The sequence below is a fragment of the Triticum aestivum genome, chromosome 7D, assembly GCF_018294505.1.
Source record: "Triticum aestivum cultivar Chinese Spring chromosome 7D, IWGSC CS RefSeq v2.1, whole genome shotgun sequence".
Taxonomy (NCBI): Eukaryota; Viridiplantae; Streptophyta; class Magnoliopsida; order Poales; family Poaceae; genus Triticum; species Triticum aestivum.
The window spans coordinates 401,116,132-401,138,964 of NC_057814.1; positions in this window are offsets into that span (position 1 = coordinate 401,116,132).

A 22,833-nucleotide genomic window follows, 5' to 3' on the forward strand; every position below is an offset into this window, starting at 1 on the left:
GCACTTCTTTGCCATCGATGATCTATGCACCTGCATCATCACATGAGTCAATGATATGCAACATATATAGTTGAGTAACAGAAAGAGATAGACTTGGCAAAAATAGAAGCAACATATCATAAGCATAAATAACAAAGTTGATCGTACCCAAAATGCCCTAACTAGAGTGATCGTCGCTAGTCGAGGAGGACGGTTTAATTACATCACAAATAAAGTTTCATCGTGCATAACTCAAAGTTTCGTCATACAGAAAGTATGGACTAAATGGACACATTGTCATATATCGACAATCACTCCAACATGTCGTGCCATCCATCCAAGTCAGGGAGATAGTCCCCGAGCCTAGTGAAAGGCTTCAGGTCGAGACGCTGAGAGGCTACCCGTGTTCGGACATCTTCCCGCGACATTTGTCCTTCTTCGCAGAACATCCCTGTTTTTCCGACAACCTCCTTCATGATGATTTGGGAAAGTTCACGCTGGATGTGATAGAACTCAGCTCGAAGTCGATGATCCTCGATATCTCCTACGTTCTTTGCCAATTGCAGAATATGGGCATCGCCGGATGTAGGTGACATGCGAAGGTTCTGGTGATCCCGTCTGTACTCCAGCATGTGGTGTAGGACATAGAATCTCTCGGTTGCTGGATGCAACAGAAGTCGGTCTTATGGCCGAAGGCGGGCCTGCCGCCCCTTCTCTTCTTGTCCTTGACCTCTCCACCCCGTGCGTCGTAGTAAAGCATAGAACTGTCGAGGACATCCTTGATGTGGATGTAATCCTTTTTGTTAATGTTCTTCGACGAGTCCAAGTAAAGAGCGTGGGAGTATCGGGGTAGAGGATGATGAGGACGGCGCGCCCGCCGCTGCGCAAAATAAGTACACCTCAAATTAATTAGCCTCCACCGTGCAAATGACTGATTGAAATCGAAGGAAGGATATCCACGCGGATGACTTACAGGGGATGATAAGGCACGAGAATCGCCTCCTTGTCCTTATTGGCGAGCATGAAATTGACGATGTATTCCCTCGCGTATTCACGGTGCTTTGCGCAGACTCCCAAGAAGCCCTCGTGCATGAAGTGCGGGTCAGCGACACAGATATGAGGTATCTGCTCAACCCCGATGATGTAGTTCATGTGCAAGGCATAAAGGCGGACAAACGTAAAATCCAGCTTCTTCACGTGAAACATGTCGAATATGTAATCGAATCGAAGGAAGAACTTACTCCGCGGGGAATGTGTCGACGTACGACAATTGCCGCGGAACGTTAACCACGTAGAGTGGGTATCCTGGATCTTTCGAGGCGATGAGGCCTTTCTCTATCTGCAGCACATCGTCATGAAGTCTCCTTAGATCGCCGAATCTGGCCCCTAGCGGTGCTGCAGGTAGGATTGGTTGACCGGGGTTATGCCATTTATCCGCACCGGGGATATCTATATGGTCTTGAACCCGAGGCTGCTGAGGCGGTTGGATCATAGAATCAGCTTTTTTTGCCTTTCCTCGGTCTTTTCCTAGACTTCTTTACTATCGGAAGGTCGTCCATAATACGTTCAGCCTCCGGAGACGGCAATTCGGGCACCGACTCATGACGCTCAAACCCTAAGTAGGCGCCAGTATAGACATAATGTTGAGTGCCATCGTCATCCTCATCTATGGCGACGTCACCAGCGACTAATGGACCCTTTTCCTCACCCCCTCCGCTATCACCCAGCACGACAGCCGACGCTAATTGGGTAGGTGAGGTGTTGATGTTCATACCTAACTGCATGCTCGTGGGTGTGCTCCCGGCCGCCTCCAGACGAAGCAGACTCTTTGGCCACAACAGGACCCACCCATTGCAACAATCACCAAGCCGCCGCGGGGTCTCGTCGTTATCCCCCACTAGTACCAGAGGAGGCAAATTCTCGTGGCCCGGTTTGACACTGGCCACGGAAACCTTGAAGACGTTCGGGGGATCGGCCGGCTGTGGAACAATGGTTCCTTCGGCTTCATTATCGTCACCTTCCCCACGTCTACCTTCTGGTCGCCGATGGTGTACAATATGGTGCACGGGGTTTCGTCGGCCTACAAAGAAAAGTCTGCGATGTGAGATATTATGAAAGGCAACGAAAACGGGAGACAGATACCGTGAGGGCGTCGAGCTCAGCCAAAGACGAAGCACCGCCGAGCACGTCCGGTGCCGGAGCCGGTGCGGGAGCAGGTGCAGCTGCAGGTGCTGGTGCAACGCTAGTCGAGCTGCTCCCCAAGAAGTCAGCAAGGGGAAAGTCCGCTGCATTTTTTTCTGGATTTTTCCTGGTCCAATTGAAAACTGCCGGAACCAAGGAAGTAGACATATCTACAACCACCTGTTTCGCGGTAGCTACCGCTGTTGCGACTGTCTGAGATGATTTCTTCTCAACCGCAATCGCAACCTTCTTGTCGATGTTTTCTTCAGTTAAACTCCGTCTTTCCTTTCTCTCCTTCGTGGTCTCACGGTAGTACTTCTTCCACGTGGCGCCGTCTCCGACACCGTGCACGCGTCCATACGATGGTCGAGTCTCCACCGGGATTCGTTTCAATATGTTCAACGCCCGGTTGAATGGAGTGTCCCACTTGGGCCTCGCCAACGCCTCAGATGGCGAGTCGCTTTCGGCCGCAATCCTGTGCTTCTCTCTCTACAAAAGGCACAAGGATCGTTTACAAATATGACTAACATGCAGTCGAATTGATCAAAAACAAAAATTACCAGCAGTCTCATGAACTCCGTCGTGACCGCGTTCGTCTCAAAAACCTTCTTGACTGGGTCCCAACGGTGTCGGGCCCTAAGGATGTCACGCTCCTGCGGGATGGTGAACTCTGCCAAGGGGTCTGGGATGCCCAGACTCACGGCTTCCGCATCCTCCTTGGCCCATATGGACCTCTTCCCGCCATAACCATGGCTTCCGAGGTGGTGGCACACAATGTTCCTCTGTTGAAGCCCCTTCATGTACTTTGACTTTTTTTGGCAGCTTCGGCCTCGCAAGTCGCCTTGAATATTTCAAAGTGCTCTGTCGTGATTGTCAGATTATCCTTTACAATCTCGGAGTAGGGTTCCTTTTTGTCGATGATCCTTGCTTTCACCCTTGTTTTTTAGGCGGCCAACGCGTCGCTAAAGTTGGTCATGGCGTGTTTGTTTATCTTCTTCATTGTCGGGTCCTTATCTGGATCTTTATAATCCTTTTCATTCCGGCCCAGGAACAAGAATATCTGGTGTAGCTTCTTTAGGAGGGAGGGCCTCATATTATCTATCTTTGTAGTTTCTCATCGTTGATGGTGGCGGTTGTCCGTACGATGCAGCCTATTTGATTGCCGTAGCGCGCGCGTGCTTCGTCTGGCGCGTTTGGCTCAAAATTGTCGTTGTCCACCTCCGTGACCACCAGTCTAGTAGTCCAGAGCTTGTTAGGAAGTTGTTGCCTCTTTGCTTTCGGTTCTACACCGGCTCCGCTAGTCTCGGCGTTGGTCTCAGTCTGAGCATCAGTCTCGATGCCAGTCTCAGCGCCGGTCTCAGTCTCAGCATCGGTCTGCGTGTCGGTCTTAGTCCCCGATGCCATCGGTGGGCCCAGCAACAACATCGGTTGATCATCGGCAAGGCTCCAAAATTCGTCTGCCGCCAGGTAGACGTCGTCGCAATCACCAGAACCCTGTCCTTCATCGTTGCTAGCCATGTTTCCTACGATTAAATCTAGTCAATTAATTCTAGACCTAATAAAATGAATAATGACATAAAAAGGCCTATGTTTTGCAGGAACGTTGACTCCTTCCCGGTGTGGCAAATCCCGGGCACTCGATATGTCCTAGTTTGTAGCACGAGTCATGCAGAAATTCACCAAAATTTTCGGCATGACCTTTGCTAAAAAGTGGACAAATTGAGAACCTGAAATTTGCCGGAACGGAAATGAATCAACATTCCGGCAAAACATAGGCCACTCAGCTTCATTCCCTGGAAACAACAAAAGGCCACTTGGGCACAATCGAACCACTTCAATGAAAAGATATAACATGACCACTTCAATGAAAAGATATAATCAACAATAAAAGTCTAGGAAGGGATCATCTTTAAAATAAAACTTGCCTAAATTCTTTTCCTAGAAAAATAGTGGTCGAAAATAAAATTTTCCTCTAACCTAGCGAACCTAGTTAACCTAGCTTGTTAACCTAACGAACCAAATTAACCTAGCTAGTTAGTTAACCTAGCTTGTTAACCTAGTTTACCTAGATAATTAACCTAATTAAACTAGTTAACCTAGCTAGTTCTCTGTCAAAGCCCTAAATACATTTTTTTCTTAACCTAGATAATTAACCAAATTAAACTAGTTCTCTGTGAAAGCCCTAACTACATTTTTGCACTAACCTAGAAAATTAACCTAATTAAACTAGTTAACCTAGCTAGTTAGTATGTCCAATGTTTGTGCTATGCATCAGAGAGACAGACAGACAGAGAGGAGGGGTGCTTACAGACGATGGCTCCGGTGGTGGCGAGGGAGGCAGGGGCGTCTCCGGTGATGGCGAGGGAGGCAGTTCTGGCGAGGGAGGCAGGGGCGTCGAGGGTGGCTCCGGTGGCGCCGAGGGCGGCTCCGATGGCGTTGATGAGGCCGCGCGGCTCCGGTGGCGTTGGGGGCGGCTCTGGTGCCGTCGACGGCGCGCGACTCTGGTGGCTCCGGGGGCGTCGACGTCGGCAGGAGACGGCAGTGAAGTGGGGCAATGGCGAATTGGGGACACGGCGGCGAAGTGGGGGCGAGGGATTTGGGGGAGAAGTGGTGGCCGGGTGGAGGGAAAACCGCTGGTTAAGTGAAACATAGCGGTAACGCGTTAAAGGAAACGCGCTATAGCTAAGTTAGCTATAGCGCGTTTCACAAAACACGCTACTGCTAAGCCTGTCTCCTTTTTTCCCTTTCTCATCTATTTTTCTTTACATTTTATTTTTTCCTTTCTCCTTTTTCTATTTCTTTCATTTTCATTTACTTTTCTATTTGTTGTTCGATTTATTTTCTTTTCGTTAGCAGTAGCGCCTATCTGTGTAAACGCGCTGCTACAATAGACATAGCAGTAGCGCGGTTTAAATAAGAACGCTACTACTATGTGTAGCTTGTCGGCTTAGTCGTGAGAATTTTAGTTGTAGCGCGTTTATGGTTAGGCGTGCTACTGCTATGTTTGTATCTGTAGCGCCCTTATCGTGCACGCGCTACTGCTACTTAGCACTAGCGCCCTTTTTTTAACAAGCGCTACTGCTAAAGTTCTGTGTATAAGGTTTTCCCTAGTAGTGTGTGTTTGTCGAGATCCGATGAATTGTGGATTTATGATCAACTTATCTATGAATACTATTTGAATCTTCTCTGAATTCTTATATGCATGATTTGATATCTTTGTATTTCTCTTCGAATTATCGGTTTGGTTTGGCCAACTAGATTGGTTTTTCTTGCAATGGGAGAGGTGCTTAGTTTTGGGTTCAATCTTGCGGTGTCCTCACCAAGTGACAAAGTAGGGGTAGTGAGGCACATATTTGTATTGTTGCCACCAAGGGTAAAAAGATGGGGTTTTCATCATATTTCTTGAGTTTATCCCTCTACATCAATCATGTCATCTTACTTAAGGCGTTACTCCGTTCTTATGAACTGAATACTCTAGATGCATGCTGGATAGCGGTCGATGTGTGGAGTAATAGTAGTAGATGCAGGCAGGAGTCGGACTACTTGACACGGACTGATGCCTATATGCATAATCTTTGCCTTGGATATCGTCATAAATTAACTGAGGGAAATACTTATGTCTACTTTGCTGCATCACCCTTTCCTCTTCAAGGAAAAAACCAACACAAGCTCAAGAAGTAGCACCCGCTAGCTTGTGCCCCCCCCCCCCCGTGGCTCCTCCAACCCTAATTCTTCTTCTATAAGTATCCAAATATTCCTCGAATACTAGAGAGCACACCAAAAATACTTTTCCGCCGCCGCAAGTTTATGTTTTCATGAGATCCCATCTGGGGACCTTTTCGAGTACTCTGATGGAGGGGGGTTCGATCACGGAGGGCTTCTACACCTACCTTGCTGCCCTGCCAATGATGTGTGATTAGTTTACCACAACCTACGGGTCCATAGCTAGTAGCTAGATGGCTTCTTCTCTCTCTTTGATCTTCAATACAATGTTCTTCTCGATGTTCTTGCAGATCTATTCGATGTAATCTTCTTTTGCGGTGCATTTGTTGAGATCCGATGAATTGTGGGTTTATTACCAGTTTATTTATGAATATTATTTGAGTCTTCTCTGAACTCTTTTATGCATGATTTATATATCTTAGTATTTCCCTCCGATCTATTGATTTGGTTTGGCCAACTAGGTTGATTTTTCATGCATTGGGAGAGGTACTTTGTAATGGGTTCAATCTTGCGGTTCTCAATCCCAGTGACAGAAAGGGACATGACATGTATTTGTATTGTTTCCATTAAGGACAAAAAGATGGGGTTTGTTCATATTGATTGGATCTATCCCTCGACACTATGTAATCTTGCTTAAGGCGTTACTCCATTCTTGTTAACTTAATACACTAGATGCATGCTAGATAGCGGTCGATGTGTGGAGTTATAGAAGTAGATGCAGGCAGGAGTCGGCCTACTTGTCTCAGACATGATGCCTATATACATGATCATTGCCTTTGATATCGTCATAGCTATGTGCTTTTCTATCAATTGCTCAACATTAATTTGTTTACCCATCGCATGCTTTCTTTCAAGAGAGAAGCCTCTGGTGAAAACTATGGCCCCGGGTCTATCTTTTATCATATTATTTTCAGATCTACAAAATCAAAAACACAAAAATACCTGTCTGCAATTTATTTACTTTTATTTTATTTCGCACTTTTACTTATATTTTACATCCATTACTATCAGATCTCATCCTTACAAGTAGCTATGAAGGGATTGACAACCCCTTTATCACGTTGGGTGCAAGTATTTGTTTGTTTGTGCAGGTGAAATTATTGGAGACTTGTGTGTTCCTCCTACTGGATAGATACCATGCTTCTCAACTGAGGGAAATACTTATCTCTACTTTGCTGCATCACCCTTTCCTCTTTAAGGGAAAAACCAACACAAGCTCAAGAAGTAGCAACTGCCTCTGCCATACCCTAACATGTCGGAGTCACCGATATGGTTCTCGGTCCCACCAGTTTGGCCTGCCCAACCTTCTGTAACCAGTTGCAATTTTTCGGTCTCACCGAGTTTTGCAATCAGTCCCACCGAGATGGCTTGCCAAACCTTATGTAACTTGTTGCAATTATTTTGGTCCCACCGAGTTTCACAATCAGTCCCACCGAGACGGCATGCCAACCTTTATTTTGCCTTATTGCTTCATTTCGGTCCTATCGAGTTGATGCGAAACTAGGTTTGCCCTAACCATGGCACATCAGTTCATCTGAGTTGTTTCCTGTCAGTCCCATCGAGATTCCTAACGTTCATATATTTTACACAGGTCGGTGCCACCGAGGTTTCTAATCGGTGCGACCGTGTTGGTTCAAAAGTGTAAAAGTTGGATTTCGTGTGGAGGCTATATATACCCCTCCACCCCCTCTTACTAAGTAAGAGAGCCATCAGAACATGCCTACACTTTCACTACTCATTTTTCTGAGAGAGAACCACCACCCATATGTTGAGATCAAGAGATTCCATTCCTACCATTTGAACCTTGATTTCTAGCCTTCCCCAAGTTTCTTTCCACTCAAATCCTTCTTCCACCATAGCCAAATCTGTGTGAGAGAGTTGAGTGTTGGGGAGACTATCATTTGAAGCACAAGAGCAAGGAGTTCATCATCAACACATCGTCTATTACCTTTTGGAGAGTGGTGTCTCCTAGATTGGTTTTTTTTTACCTTGAAGACTGTAGGGCTTACACCCCACAGCATTTTATTATAAGATAGAGCACACATACAAGGGTTCCTCAAGATGAGGAAAAAGAAAAACAGAAAGAAAACTAGAGAAAGCTTTACAAAGGGTTTAGGTGTTGCTTTGGAGCCTCCGACATGATGTGTAGTTGAACCAAGAAGTTTGTAAGGGCAAGGAGATCGCCTACTTCGTGAAGATCTACCCAAGAGAGGCAAGTCCTTCATAGGCGATGGCCATGGTGGGATAAACAAGGTTGCTTCTTCGTGGGCCCTTCATGGGTGGAGCCCTCCGTGGACTCACGCAGCCGTTACCCTTTGTAGGTTGAAGTCTCCGTCAATGTGGACGTATGATAGCACCAACTATTGGAACCACGCCAAAAATCATCGTGTCCCCATTGTGTTTGCCTTCTCCAAACCCTTCCCTTTACTTACATGTGCAATGTCTTACTTTTCTCTGCTATACTCTTAGAATTGCATGTGTAGGGTGTTGCTTGACTTGTCATAATTGCTAAAATTTGCCTACAACTAAAATTGGAAAAGGTTAGGTTTTATTTGGTCAAGTAGTCTAATCACCCCCTCTACACATACTTTCGATCCTACAGGTGGTATCAAAGCTTTGGTCTTCGTAAGCCTTGGTTTCCATTGCTTTGGTCACCATATCCTTGGTTTCACAACCTAGGAGAGTATGGCGTCTAGTGATGGTAACTATCACCGTAGAGGTCCATATTTTTATGGTACAAATTTTGCTAGTTGGAAGCATAAGATAAAAGTGCATATTCTTGGTCATAATCCCGCCGTTTGGGTTGTTGTGCGTATTGGCTTGCAAGGTGAATTCTTTGAGGATGGTAGAGAACCGGATCGTGAAGCGACCGCGGAAGAATTGAATATGTTGCAATACAGTGCTCAAGCTTGTGATATTATCTTCAATGGTTTATGCCCTGAGGAATTCAACAAAATTAGCCACCTTGAGAATGCAAAGGAAATTTGGGATACTTTGGTTGATATGCACGAAGGTACCGAGTCTGTCATGGAATCCAAGTTGGATGTGCTTCAAAGTCAACTTGACAAGTTCAAGATGAAGGATGGTGAAGGAGTCGCTGAAATGTACTCTAGGCTTGCTCTCATCACAAATGAGATTGTCGGCTTAGGAAGTGAAGAGATGACCGATAAGTTCATCTTCAAGATGATCCTTAGAGCTTTGGATGGTAAATATGATACCGTGTGCACTTTGATCCAAATGATGCCCAATTACAAAGATCTCAAGCCCACGGAAGTCATTGGAAGAATTGTTGCTCATGAAATGTCACTCAAGGATAAGGAGGAGCTCCACAACAAGTCAAGTGGTGCATACAAAACTTCAAGTGATGCTCGTACAACATCAAGTGACAAGCTAGTCTCCAATGAGGAATTAAGTCTAATGGTGAAGAACTTCAACAAATTCTACATGAGTAGAAGCAAAGATAGAAAGTCCAAGTCAAGGTCCTACAATGAGAAAAGATCTTCTAGTCGTGATCGGAATTGCTACAATTGTGGAAGACCCAGACACTACTCTAATGAGTGTATGACACCTTACAAAAAAAGACAAGACTTGCCTAAAAGGAGAAGTAGAAGAGATGAATCACCTCATAGAGAGAGAAGGAGTAGAGATGATTGTTATGAACAAAGACCCTCTCTAAGAAGCAAGGATTCGGAAAGGAAAGACAAGTCATCAAAGAGCTACACAAGACAAAGACATCAAGGTCATTTTGGTGAATGGGTTTTTGACTCCAACTCCGACACTCACTCCGAGAGAAGCTATCACTCCAACTCCGACTATACTCAAGATGAAGGTGTTGCCGGTCTTGCACTAGTGTCATCCAACTCTCACGACATATTTGATTCACCAAATGAAGGAATTGGAAGATTCTTCATGGCTAAAGGCCCCAATGTATCACACCCAGAGTATCTTGATTTCAATAGTGATGAAGACGATTTGCTAGGTGATGATGATTTGCTCGTTCATAAAACTAGTGATGTGAGCTATAATGAACTTGCTAGTAATCATGATATTCAAGATGAAACGAATGACAATGCTAAGAAGGAGATTGAGCTTCTAACTAAAGAACTAAACACTCTTAAGTTGGCTCATGAAACAACTTAAGAAGATCATAGAGAGCTCCTAAGAACTCATGAGAAGCTACGCTTCGAGAAGCTAAATTTAGAGCAAGAGCATGAGTTTCTAAAAGCAATCAATGATGATCTTTGAAAGAAGAGTTCTTCTTACATTGCCAAACGTCTCCTCTTGTCTTACATGCCACAAGTTAAACCTAGTAACAAGAGAGAGAAAGATTCTTCTTCTAGTAGTAACAATAACCATGCTAAATCCAATGTTGTTGCTTCTAGTAATTCTCTTGATTCCACTAATGATTCTCTTAGCCAAGTTACACTTGAGCAAGAAAATAGCTTATTGAAGGAAACTATAGAGAAATGTGTTTACAACAGTCTTGCCGGAAGTAAGCATTTCGAAGAAAATGTATGCAAGGAAGGAAGAAACCGGAAGAATCAAGATGTTGGTTTTGAGCGGAAGTCCAATGCTAATGGAGTTGAATGGGAAGAAGATCAATACCCCAAGACGAAGTTTGTTCCTCAACAAGAGAAGTAAGACCCCACTTATTTTGAGGGAACACAAGCTGATCTTCCACCACAAGACCACAATCTAAAAGGCAAGGACAAGCTTTAAGAAGAGATTGACGCATTTGAAGAAGCACTTAAAGCCATGGTCAAATGGGTTCCCAAGACTTCATATAGCTCTACTTCCTGAAGTTCAACCACAACTCCAAGGATTCCCATAAAGTTGGTGTGGGACCCAAAGAAGAAGAACTAGAGTGTTCTTGAGGTTGACTCCGCCGACATATTTCACTCATATTCATTTTGGCAAGGACTTGTGCAACCAACTTCCACATCTTGCACTAGTTCATGGAGTCGCCAACCCTTTTGTTGGTAAGAAAAGGGACAAGGTAACTCAATGCATTCATGGACATCATCATCTGTGGAATTCACTCTATGTCTATGGATATCCTTGTATGTTCCTTGTGGGACTAACCCATGTAGGTATTGAAAGTGCAAAACTCCAAAGGATAGCTCCCAATTCTTGATGGACTACATCAACATTGAGCATCCACATCTTCATTATCTACATGAAGTCATCATCGACAAAACCCAAGGTTAGTTCATCCCTCTTTGGGGGGATATCACATCTAGTGGGAGCTTTGCTCTAAAAATTGAGCTAAAGCAACTCTAATGGTGTGAACACATTAATGCTTTTATGTAATAGTGGTAACCCCACTTGTGCTTAAACAATGAGAATGACCTATGATCAAATGTTCTCATTTGACTGTAACTCAATATACTCATATATAGATGACCAAGTCATCGCCAATTGGTTGATAGATGCTAGAATTGGTTGTGCATGTTTGACACAAATTTAATTTGCTATGTTATTGTGTGAGCATGTTGGTATGCATGTTTTCTTCATTCGAGGACATCATTTGGTTGTTTTGCTTGTCTAGGTTTTTCTGGCCAAGTGGATGTACAAGAATGGCTAAGCACCTCCTCTAGCTATCTATGCTTTCTTGTCTCAAATTCTATTCTTGCTATATCACAAAAATTGAACAAGTCATTTTCGGACCCTCCGGGTGAGGCGCACTCAGAGTCACCTATCTGAGAAGGACTGAACTCCAAAACCTTATTTATGCATTTCCGTTAGACCAATCCACTCAATCTCGGTCAAATCAAAATAATTTAGATTGATCTAGTTTTCCTTCTTGCTGACACCGAGTTGAACCATCTCGGAGTCACCGATGTGCTATACTACATGCAATTACACATATTGGTGCCACCGAGTTGTTCCACTCGGTGCCACCATAGCACACGGGTATATATATATACCTCCACGGCCCGTACGATTGAAAATCTCTTCAAACGTATGGTTCCTGCACCCTGTTGCTGCCGTTGCCTTGGTCTGCGGATCGTCGCCCTTGTCTCCTGCGCGCCCTCGCCATTCGATTCTTTCACCATCAACGGGAATCTTCCCCGCCATTGCCGCCGTAGAGGATCTCCACCAAGTTAGGGTGAGATTCAACCCCCTCCGTGTTCTAAATTCTGATTCCATGCACGGATGGATTGCCATTATTCTTGCCATGGATTGAAACGTTCCCTTACACTGCAAATTCCATAGATTAGTTTCGAGCAAAAAATTAGGTTTAAGTTTCCACCGAATGCATCTCAGACTGACTGATTTTCGGTCTCGTGTTAGATCCTACGGTTTAGTTAGTTAGCCTACGAGAACAAGCCACAAGCACACACTGGGGCCGAAGTGCAAAGCCCCGTAGCCTATCCACGGTCGGGAAGGAAGGCAAAAAGCGCGTGTTGTGGCTGCTCCACTCCGCTGCGATCTGTTGAACTGAACTTCATTGCCTTCCCGCGCGCGAAATGAATGGTTGTTGTATCGTGAGATTTTTGGAGTTACCGATTTGGCCCAAGTCATTGCACTAGTACGTCTCGTGCTACCAAGTAGTACTAATCAGTGAGACCAAAAGTAAAGTTTCAATGAAAACCAGAATATTAGAGACACCGAGCCACATTTTGGTCTAACTAAAATTGCGTGCCATGTTTCTGTTAAGTGGTATCACCGAGATGATCAACTCGGTGGATCCAAAATGCCTTCTATGAAAACTTGAAACTAAGATTAGAACTCAATTTTCTTCAAAACTATCTGCTTTTTGTGATGACTCATCTACTCTGCCCAAACCCAACTATTCATAGGGTCAGCTTTGCAAGATGTCAGATGCAAGTGACAGTCAGGATGTGTGACGCCCCCGATTTGACCGTACACTAATCATGCACGCAAATGTGTACGATCAAGATCAGGGACTCACGGGAAGATATCACAACACAACTGTACAACATAAATAAGTCATACAAGCATCATAATACAAGCCAGGGGCCTCGAGGGCTCGAATACAAGTGCTCGATCATAGACGAGTCAGCGGAAGCAACAATATCTGAGTACAGACATAAGTTAAACAAGGTTGCCTTAAGAAGACTAGCACAAAAGTAGCAACGATCGAAAAGGCAAGGCCTCCTGCCTGGGACCTCCTAACTACTCCTCGAAGCCGAACTCCATGTAGAATCATCCTCGGGATCTCTAGCTCCTGGAACTCCAGCATCTGGTTGCGACAATCAGGTATAGGAAGGGGAAAAGAGGGAGAAAAGCAACCGTGAGTACTCATCCAAAGTACTCGCAAGCAAGGAGCTACACTACATATGCATGGGTATATGTGTAAAGGGCCATATCAGTGGACTGAACTGCAGAATGCCAGAATTAAGGGGGGGATAGCTAATCCTGTCGAAGACTACGCTTCTGGCAGTCTCCATCTTGCAGCATGTACAAGAGAGTAGATTGAAGTCCTCCAAGTAGCATCGTATAGCATAATCCTACCCGGCGATCCCCTCCTCGTCGCCCTGTTAGAGAGCGATCACCGGGTTATATCTGGCACTTGGAAGGGTGTGTTTTATTCAGTATCCGGTTCTAGTTGTCATAAGGTCAAGGTACAACTCCGGGTCGTCCTTTTACCGAGGGACACGGCTATTCGAATAGATAAACTTCCCTGCAGGGGTGCACCACATAACCCAACACGCTCGATCCCATTTGGCCGGACACACTTTTCGGGGTCATGCCCGGCCTCGTAAGATCAACACGTCGCAGCCCCACCTAGGCTCAACAGAGAGGTCAGCACGCCGATCTAAACCTATGCGCGCAGGGGTCTGGGCCCATCGCCCTATGCACACCTGCACGTTGCAAACGCGGCCGCGAGCAGACCTAGCAACCCACACGATCACGGCGGTTACGTCAAAGCGGTCCAACACGGCGCGCGCCACTCAGTCGCTGACGTCACGAAGGCTTCGGCTGATACCACGACGCCGGGATACCCATAACTACTCCCGCGTAGATGGCTAGTGCGTATAGACCAAATGGCCAGACTCAGATCAAATACCAAGATCTCGTTAAGCGTGTTAAGTATCCGCGAACGCCGACCAGGGCCAGGCCCATCTCTCTCCTAGGTGGTCTCAACCTGCCCAGTCGCTCCGCCACAAAGTAACAGTCGGGGGCCGTCAGGAACCCAGGCCCACCTCTACCGGGATGGAGCCACCTGTCCTTTCAGCCCCCCCCATCAGAATCACTTGCGGGTACTCCTCGAGCCGACCCGACTTTAGTCACCACATGTGTCATGTATATAATGTATATAGTATATACCCGTGATCACCTGCCAAAGTGATCACGGCCCAGTAGTATAGCATGGCAGACGGACAAGAGTGTAGGGCCACTGATGGAACACTAGCATCCTATACTAAGCAGTAGGATAGCAGGTAAGGGTATCAACTGTAGCAACAATGACAGGCTATGCATCAGGATAGGATTAACGGAAAGCAGTAACATGCTACACTACTCTAATGCAAGCAGTATAGAGAAGAATAGGCGATATCTGGTGATCAAGGGGGGGGCTTGCCTGGTTGCTCAGACAAGAAGGAGGGCTCGTCAATTCCGTAGTCGAACTGGGGGTCGCCGGTAGTCTCGGGGTCTACCGGAAAGAAGTAACGGAGGGGGAACACAATAAATAACAGAGCAATCAAAACAACACAAAGCGTAACATGACAATACGCGGTGCTAGGTGTGCCCTAACGCGGTAGTAGGTGATATCGGCAAAGGGGGGAAACATCCGGGAAAGTTTTCCCGAAGTTTGCATTTTTTGGACAGATGAAACGGAGGTGGAAAGTTGCAAGTTTGCTATGCTAGGGACGTCTGGCGGACGAACGGACTGCATATTCGGATTCGTCTCGTCGTTCTGAGCAACTTTCATATAGAAAGTATTTTCATCTGAGCTACGGTTTATTTTATATGATTTTCTAAAAGTTTTAAATCATTTTAGAATTTATTTAATTCAACATTATCCAGAATAGTGCCTGCTGACATCATCATGACATCAGCAGTCAACAGGGCATTGACTGGGTCAAACTGATGTGCGGGACCCACCTGTCATTGACTGATTAATTAATTAACTAATAGTTTAATTAGTTTAGTTATTAGATTAGTTTAATTAATCAAAAATTAATTAGGTTAATTAATTCTTTAATTAATTAATTGTTTTTAATATATTATTATTATTATTATTATTATTATTTATTATTTATTATTATTTTTTCTTTTTTTTCCTTTTTTTCGTTCTGGGGGTGGGGTCCCCGTGTCAGTGGCTCAGGGGGTGCAGCGGGCACTGGGCGAATGGGCGCAACGGGTGCCCAGCACCCGTTCGTTCGGGTGCACGCCTCAACCGCCAGAGGGGCAACGGCGACGGCATGGCGCCGGGGCGGCGCGGCGAGGGGGTGGTCGTGACGGCAGCAGGAGGTGGTGCCGGAGTGGGGCCGCGCGGACGGGCGCCGGGCACGGAGCGCTAGACGCAGCCAGGGGGCGCGGCCGTGCGCGGCGCACGGGCGCGGGCATCTCCGGGCGAAGGGTTCGTGCGGCGTGGGGCTCCGGGCGGGCTACGACCGGTCAGGGCAGGGGAAGGGACCGCGCCTGGGCGATAGGAGCGGGACAGCGCCAGCGCGCACTGGGCGCGGCGTGGACGGCGATTGCGGGGCCGTCGGGCGGGGCCATGGGCGTGGCGACGAGGTGAGCCTACGCGGGCGCGTCGCTAGCAGTAGCAGCACGGCAGGTGCGAGGCGCTGGCAGAGGGAAAGGGGAGGCCGTGGGCCTCACCAGCGATGGAGGGAAGCGGGGGCGGCGTGGCTCGAGGAGGCCGGTCGGGGATGAGGTCGAGGTCGACGTCCGGCGGCGCTGGGTGAAGCAGAGGCGGGGAACGGGGCGGTCCGGCGATGGAGAGGCGGGGCGTCGGGGTGGCGCCGGGGACGCGCGCCGGCGTCAGGCATCGGGGAGGCGGGCGCAGTCCGGTGGGGAGGAAGATGGGGATGCGGTGCAGGAGGTTGGGAGCCGCGAGGAGGAGGCCGGGGTGGCAGTGCTCGGCGCCGGCGGGCGGCGGCCTCAGGGGAGCGGCGGCTCGGGTGCCCGCTCCACCGGGTGTGCGTGCGTGCGTGTGGCGGCGCGGGTGAGGGGACGAGGGGAGCGATGGGGAATAGAGTGAGTGGGTGGATCGGGTTAGGGTTTCAGGAGTGGGAGGGATAAGGAGGCCCGACTGGGCCTGGTGGGCCGGCCGGTGCGGCGGCCAGCTGGGCCGTTCGGTCCAGCTTGGGGGGGTTATTTTATTCCTTTTTTCTGTTTCTTTTTTGTTTTCTTTTCTTTATCTATTTTCTTTTCTATTTTATTCTTTTAATTTCTGTTTTATAAAATATAAATACAACTCCTAAATTAATGTTATAATTTATTCTACTGCCCCAAAAAGTTTGACACCTAATTAAAATAGTTATTTTTTTTAAAAGGCACTTAATTAATTGTCATAGCTGCTGTTTTAATTACTTTAGAGCCTTTAAACATTTTATAAAAGTGTGGTTTCTCCACAATAATTACCTATGCATTATTTGGCAACACCCCAACATTTTAGTTTTAATATTTGAAAATCTTTACCGTTTGACTTTATTTTAAGTTTGAATCTCGAATCGATTTTGAACTAACACGAGATTAACAACAGTAACCGTGGTGACGTGGCATCATTAACGTGGGATTACTGTAGCCTAATTATCCGGGCGTCACAGGATGCCTCGGAAGTGAATGTTGATCTCAGTGCAGGATCTAGTCCTAAAGGCAACTATTATGAGGGAGTAAGGAGTTCTCCAGAACTGCCAAAAGCTGCTACAAGGACAAGGAAGAAGAGAACCTCAGATGATGAGGATGAGGATTTTGTTGCTAGTGAAGCAACATCAAAGAAGAAAAAGATTGCGCTTGCAAAGGAGTATGGCACAACTGCTAGCACAAGACCATCTGCCAGCTCCATGGAAAGAGCTACTGTGAGGAAGGTTCCTTTGTCCAAGAAGGACAAGATCTCATAGGAGGAGCCCACAATGAAAAAGAGAGTGAGAAAATAGTCTATGAATGTGGTCTTCAAACCCACTTCAATGAGGAGAGATATTATGCCTGAAAGTGAAGAGGATGAACCAGCAGCAAATCCACCTCATGCCAAGTCTCAAAAACTTATGGCAGGTGCAATGAAGACTGCTGCCACCTCCAAGTCCAAACCCAAAGCTCCAGCACCTAAGAGGAAAACAAGGAATGTTTCTGCTAGTGAGAAGACCAAGGCCCAGTGCCTGAAGCTGATGCTGATGATGAGCCACTAGTGCTCAGGAGGTTGAGACCTAAGATTCCTGATCATGACAACACACATCCAGTTGCTGAGAACATGATGTTGAGGAAGGATAAAGGTTTGCTTCGATCAAGATTGTCTGATCCCTATGTTGTGAGGAGGACTGCTTGTGACTATCGTTTCCACACTAGAGAGCAACAAGACTTCTATGAAACAGTGTTGCTAGATAAGAAGCCTATTGTCAGTGATATGAAATGGGTAGATTTGAAGTACATTGATGTAGATGAAGACAACTTCCCCCATGTTCATGAGAGCTTCAAGCTTGTTGGTGTTGATGTTTTTGTTGGGAAGAAGCTTACCAGTGGAATGATGAGATGATCATGCAATTTTACTCTACTGCTCATTTTTATCCAGATGGGGGGATAGTGTGGATGAATGGGGGAAACAGATACTAGTCAACCATCTTTGAGTGGGCTGCTCTTCTTGGTGCTCCAGAAGAAGAAGAGAATGATATTGATGTATATGCAAAGCCCAAGATGGACCACAATTCCATGTAGAACATGTACAAGCCTATTCCTGAGAAAGGCCTTGAGACACCCAAGTTTGTATCTGTGAAGCACCTGTTGGCTAGTTTGGCCACCATCAATAATATTTTGAGGCACACTCTGTTGCCCAAATCTGGAGATGACAAGATGATTCGTGGACACTCCATCAACCTTCTGCGTCTCCTTGATACACCTCAGAAGTTCAAGGTGATGAGCCTAATAGTTGAAACTATCAAGAGAACCACAGCTGACCAAAGGAGATCATGTGGTTTTGCTCCGCACATTCAGTTGCTCATCAACTCCAAGATTGGCACGATCACATACCTTCTTGATCACGAGCATCTCCCTTTGTTTCCATAGTTCGAGGACAATTTAGTGGTGATGGATCCTTCACACCCTATTTCTGCTAAGGCACATGAGAAGATTCAGGCAGCTGCAGCAGCCAAAGCATCCAAAGAAGCATCTGCTCCCAATGCTCCCATTGCCAACCTCAAGACAAAGAACAATCAAATGACTTATCTACTAGAAGCTACCCTGAGGATTGAGCGAAGTCTGGCCAACCACACCAAGAACCAGGAGATCCTAGAGAGGATAGTCGAGACAAAGATTCATGATCTTGATGTGAAGATCACAGAGGTTCAAACTATCATGGAGAAGCTGAGGGGTGACATTGATGGAGCTAGAGTTGCTACATAGGACAGTGGAGATGGCAGACCGACGACTGGTCGATTCCAGACAGTGCTTAGGGCATCCAGGTCTATTGTTGTACCTGTTGCAGATACGAGAGCTACACATTTTGCCCCTGTTGTTGCTTCTACATTGCCACCTCCAGTGTCTACTCCACCAGCCAAGTAGACTTCAGCCTAAGCTTTTGCAGACACACTTCTCAACACCATCTACACACACCGGAGCTGCCAGCCAGAGATCGCCATCAGGATCTGCCAAGAATCGTGCCTAGAGAGACGCATAGCTCTATACCTATTCGAGCTTTTTGGTACTTGTTGCCAAAGGGGGTGATTTGTATAGATCATTAGGCTTCGAGAGAGAGAGTGTCTTGCTTTTGCTCATTGGTTTTCGCGAGTTTTTGCTACTGTTTGATCCGTGCTACTTTGATTCGTTGTTCTTGTGAGATACTATGGTTGTGTTTGATCATACTATGCTTCATGTTATTCTCAATGCTTATCATTATCATTATCATTATCCATGTATGATCACTCACTTGTGTTTTGGTGATCGTGCTTACTATTCCATTCATATCATTTTGTGCGCTCCACCAAGTTGTATGTGATATGGAAGAGTGACCCATGATCCTAATCGATTGTGCATTTGCATTCAAACGCAAATTTTTAATAATGCACAAATTTAGCGGGAGCTCTTGCTTATCACATACTTCTCAAAACGGCGATGTATTTCATTCATTTAATCATTTGTCGAAGCTTTGATCTATATGTTGTCATCAATTACAAAAAAAGGGGGAGATTGAAAGTGCAACTAATCCCCGGTTGGTTTTGGTAATTCATAACAACATATATCTCATTGAACTAATATCCATTCAAGTTAAAGATTTCAGGATGTTCAATGATTGACATGGCCAGGACTAGTGATTGTGGACCCCTCAGAATGCTAAGGACATGGATTGGCAAAAGCTCAAGACTCTACATTTTTGGTTAAGTGGTCCAAGATAACATTGAGTCCGTAGGAAAGCCAACACGAGGATGAGGTTTTGTTTATGATCTATTTTCTCAAGTGCTTAGTGATATTGCTCCAAAACCCTCAACCGCTTTTTCTATCCAAATATGTCCAAATCCCTACATTCCAACTCGGCCCAACTAAAATTTCTCCATCCGGACCCACCAAGTTCATTTGGACACTGCCTCTGCTAAACCCTAACAAATCAGAGTTATCGAAATGGTTCTCGGTCCCACCGGTTTGGCCTGCCCAACCTTTGTAATCAGTTGCATTTATTTTGGTCTCACCGGGTTTTGCAATCGGTCCCACCGAGATGGCTTGCCAAACCTTTTGTAACTTGTTGCAATTATTTCGGTCCCACCGAGTTTTGCAATCTATCCCACCGAGACGGCATGCCAACCTTTCTGTTGCCTTATTGCTTCACTTCGGTCCTACCAAGTTGATGCAATTGGTGCCACTGGAACTATGTTTTCCCTAACCATTGCACATCAGTTCATCCAAGTTGTTCCTTGTCGGTCCCACCGAGATTCGTAACGTTCATATCTTTTACACAGGTTGGTGCCACTGAGTTTTTTGATCGGTGCCACCGAGTTGGGTCAAAAGTGTGTAATGGTTGGATTTCATGTGGAGGCTATATATACCCCTCCACCCCTTCTTACTAAGTAAGAGGGCCATCAGAACGTGGCTACACTTCCACTACTCATTTTTTTGAGAGAGAACCACCTACTCATGTGTTGAGATCAAGAGATTCCATTCGTTTTGAACCTTGATTTGTAGCCTTCCCCAAGTTTCTTTCCACTCAAATTCTTCTTCCACCATAGCCAAATTTGTGAGAGAGAGTTGATTGTTGGGGAGACTATCATTTGAAGCACAAGAGCAAGGAGTTCATCATCAACATGCCGTCTATTACCTTTTGGAGAGTGGTGTCTCCTAGATTGGTTAAGTGTCGTTTGGGAGCCTCCGACATGATGTGGAAACCTGTTGGAAATATGCCATAGAGGCAATAATAAAATATTTATTATTATATATCCTATGTGATTGACATCATATAAGAAAGTTAAGGGAAAGTCTAGTCCAAAAAACCAAAACCATCAAGAGAGCAACTAGACTAGGCAGGAAAACCACTAGGTAAGTAGGCTGACGTCAACTGATTGAGACTGATGATGAAGATGAAGGCAGTGATGTACACACTGGATCGTCTGGGATTCTATTTTGAGACCAAAAAGCTATGGGGATGTGCGATTTCGTGACATGTGCTTGTTCAACCAAGCCTTGTTGGCTCGTGAGGCATGGCGGCTCATACAGTTTTCTAACTGTTTATGTGTGTAGGTCCTCCATGCGAAGTACTTGCCCTTTAGATCCTTTCTCGACACCATTTTCTCTGGCAACACGTTGCCCGCCTGGAGGGCCATTGAGTTTGGGTTGGAACTGCTCGAAAAAGGGTATCATATGGCGCATAGGGAATGTCACTTCTGTTCGTATTTGGAGAGATCCTTGGTTGCCACGTCCACACTCCCACATACCTATCACTCCATGTGGATGATGCATGCTTAAATGGGTGTTTGAGTAGTTGAACACCAATGAAAGTTGGAACACAGAGTTGGTTCGTCAACATTTATGGCCGGCGTACGCTAGCATCATCCTCAAGATTAACTCTTCAAGGCACTCAATCGGGACTTTATTGATTGGCAACCTGAAAAGCTAGGTGTATTCTATGTTTGGTGCGATTATTTTAGGGCTCGATAAAATGATGCATCAATAAGATATTGGTGTTTCCAGTACTCATGTTGATGATCAATCACTTCGTTGGAATTATATTGATGAGTTTGGTGCGACCAAAGGTAAAGGTATTTGCTTGGAAGCTGGCGCGCAATGCCCTTGCTACTTAGGACACTAAACTGTGACGACATGCACAAGTCATGGCCACTTGCAAGTTGTGCGGGATGGAGGTGGAAGATTCCCTGTATGTTCTATATCGTTGTCGGCACGATAAAAATTGCATCACATCATGTGTCACCATTGGGATTTGCCTTTGGATGAGCTTATACTTGATATTAAACTAAAATGAATCCTCCGGCGTCTACATTGACTAACTATTGTCCAGAGGCTCATGTTGCTCATGTTCTTGTTGGAGGATTTTGTATACTTGAAATGAAATACTCCAAGATAAACCGTTGCCATCAGCGGAGGGCCCCTTCCTTTTCCATACCATCTATGGAGTCCATTCTCATGGCCAATTAGTACCCCCTCATGCTGACTTGGCAACAGGGAAGCAAGTGGTTGACCTATACTACTCCCAAATGGAATGAACTTCACATGCTTCGCTGGTGTGCTGCGCAGAGTGGTTGGGTTCAGCCAGACGTAGACGGCTCCTTTGTGCAAGAAACTGACCAAGCTGGAGTTGGCACGACACTTCGTGATCACTTCGGTCAGGTCATCTTTGTGATGAAGGGATTCGTCTCGCTCTAGCATGGGCTCAACTTCCCATGATTTGTCAATACTGATTGTTCGGAGGTTATTAGCTCGCTGAAATATGCTCACGTGGATCAGATCGATCTACTCTGACCAACCAGATTCATGAAATTGAGAAGCTGCTACTTGGTGATAGAGTGATGGAGCTCCAGAAAGTCTCTCGTCAATAGAACAAAGCAAGTCATGAACTTGCTGCTATAGGGAGGTCTGAGCAATGTACTGCTTGTTGGTTAGGTCGTTGTCCTGAAAATGTTATCCCTACTGTAATGGTTTGATTGTACACATGTGCCTTGATTAATATATCCAGTTTCCCGCAAAAAAATTGACTGTGACTTAACTAAGTCTTAGTCATCTGTGCTCTAGGAGGACCCTCCATTTAAAGTAAGAATTGAAGGCAAATGCTAAAAGGATCAAGAAAGAGGTACATATAAAAGATTAGAGATCTCCGATAGCAGGTAAGACTGGCCGCCTTCTTTATTCAAAGAGGTAATTACAACACTAGTGCATGAACTTGCGAATTGCCACGAATGTTCACCTTAGTACCCGCAGTCGTGAAACATCTAGAACTGGTTCCAAAACATGGCATGAACATGTAAATATGGTCCTAATCCCATCAGTTGATGTAAAATGCGCTGACATGGCACCGAATTTCGGTGAGCGCGAACATGTGGCGTGGGACCCGCTTGCAACAACTGAACATGATGGCTTGCATAGTATACGTCTCTATGATGAGTGGCCCCCACATGATGACTTGAACGTGCAATGCTAGCCACTTCAATTTAAGGTTTGACGTCTAGTAAGGATAACAAGGCTTACACCCTGTTTGGATGTATGTATTAGGGCCCTGTAATCGATTTGGTATTACCAAGCTTACAATTCAGGTCTTTGGGTCGTATATGGAAACTGTCATCCAAAATCTGGCGAATATAGGCCCGAAATCTCATATTCATGTCC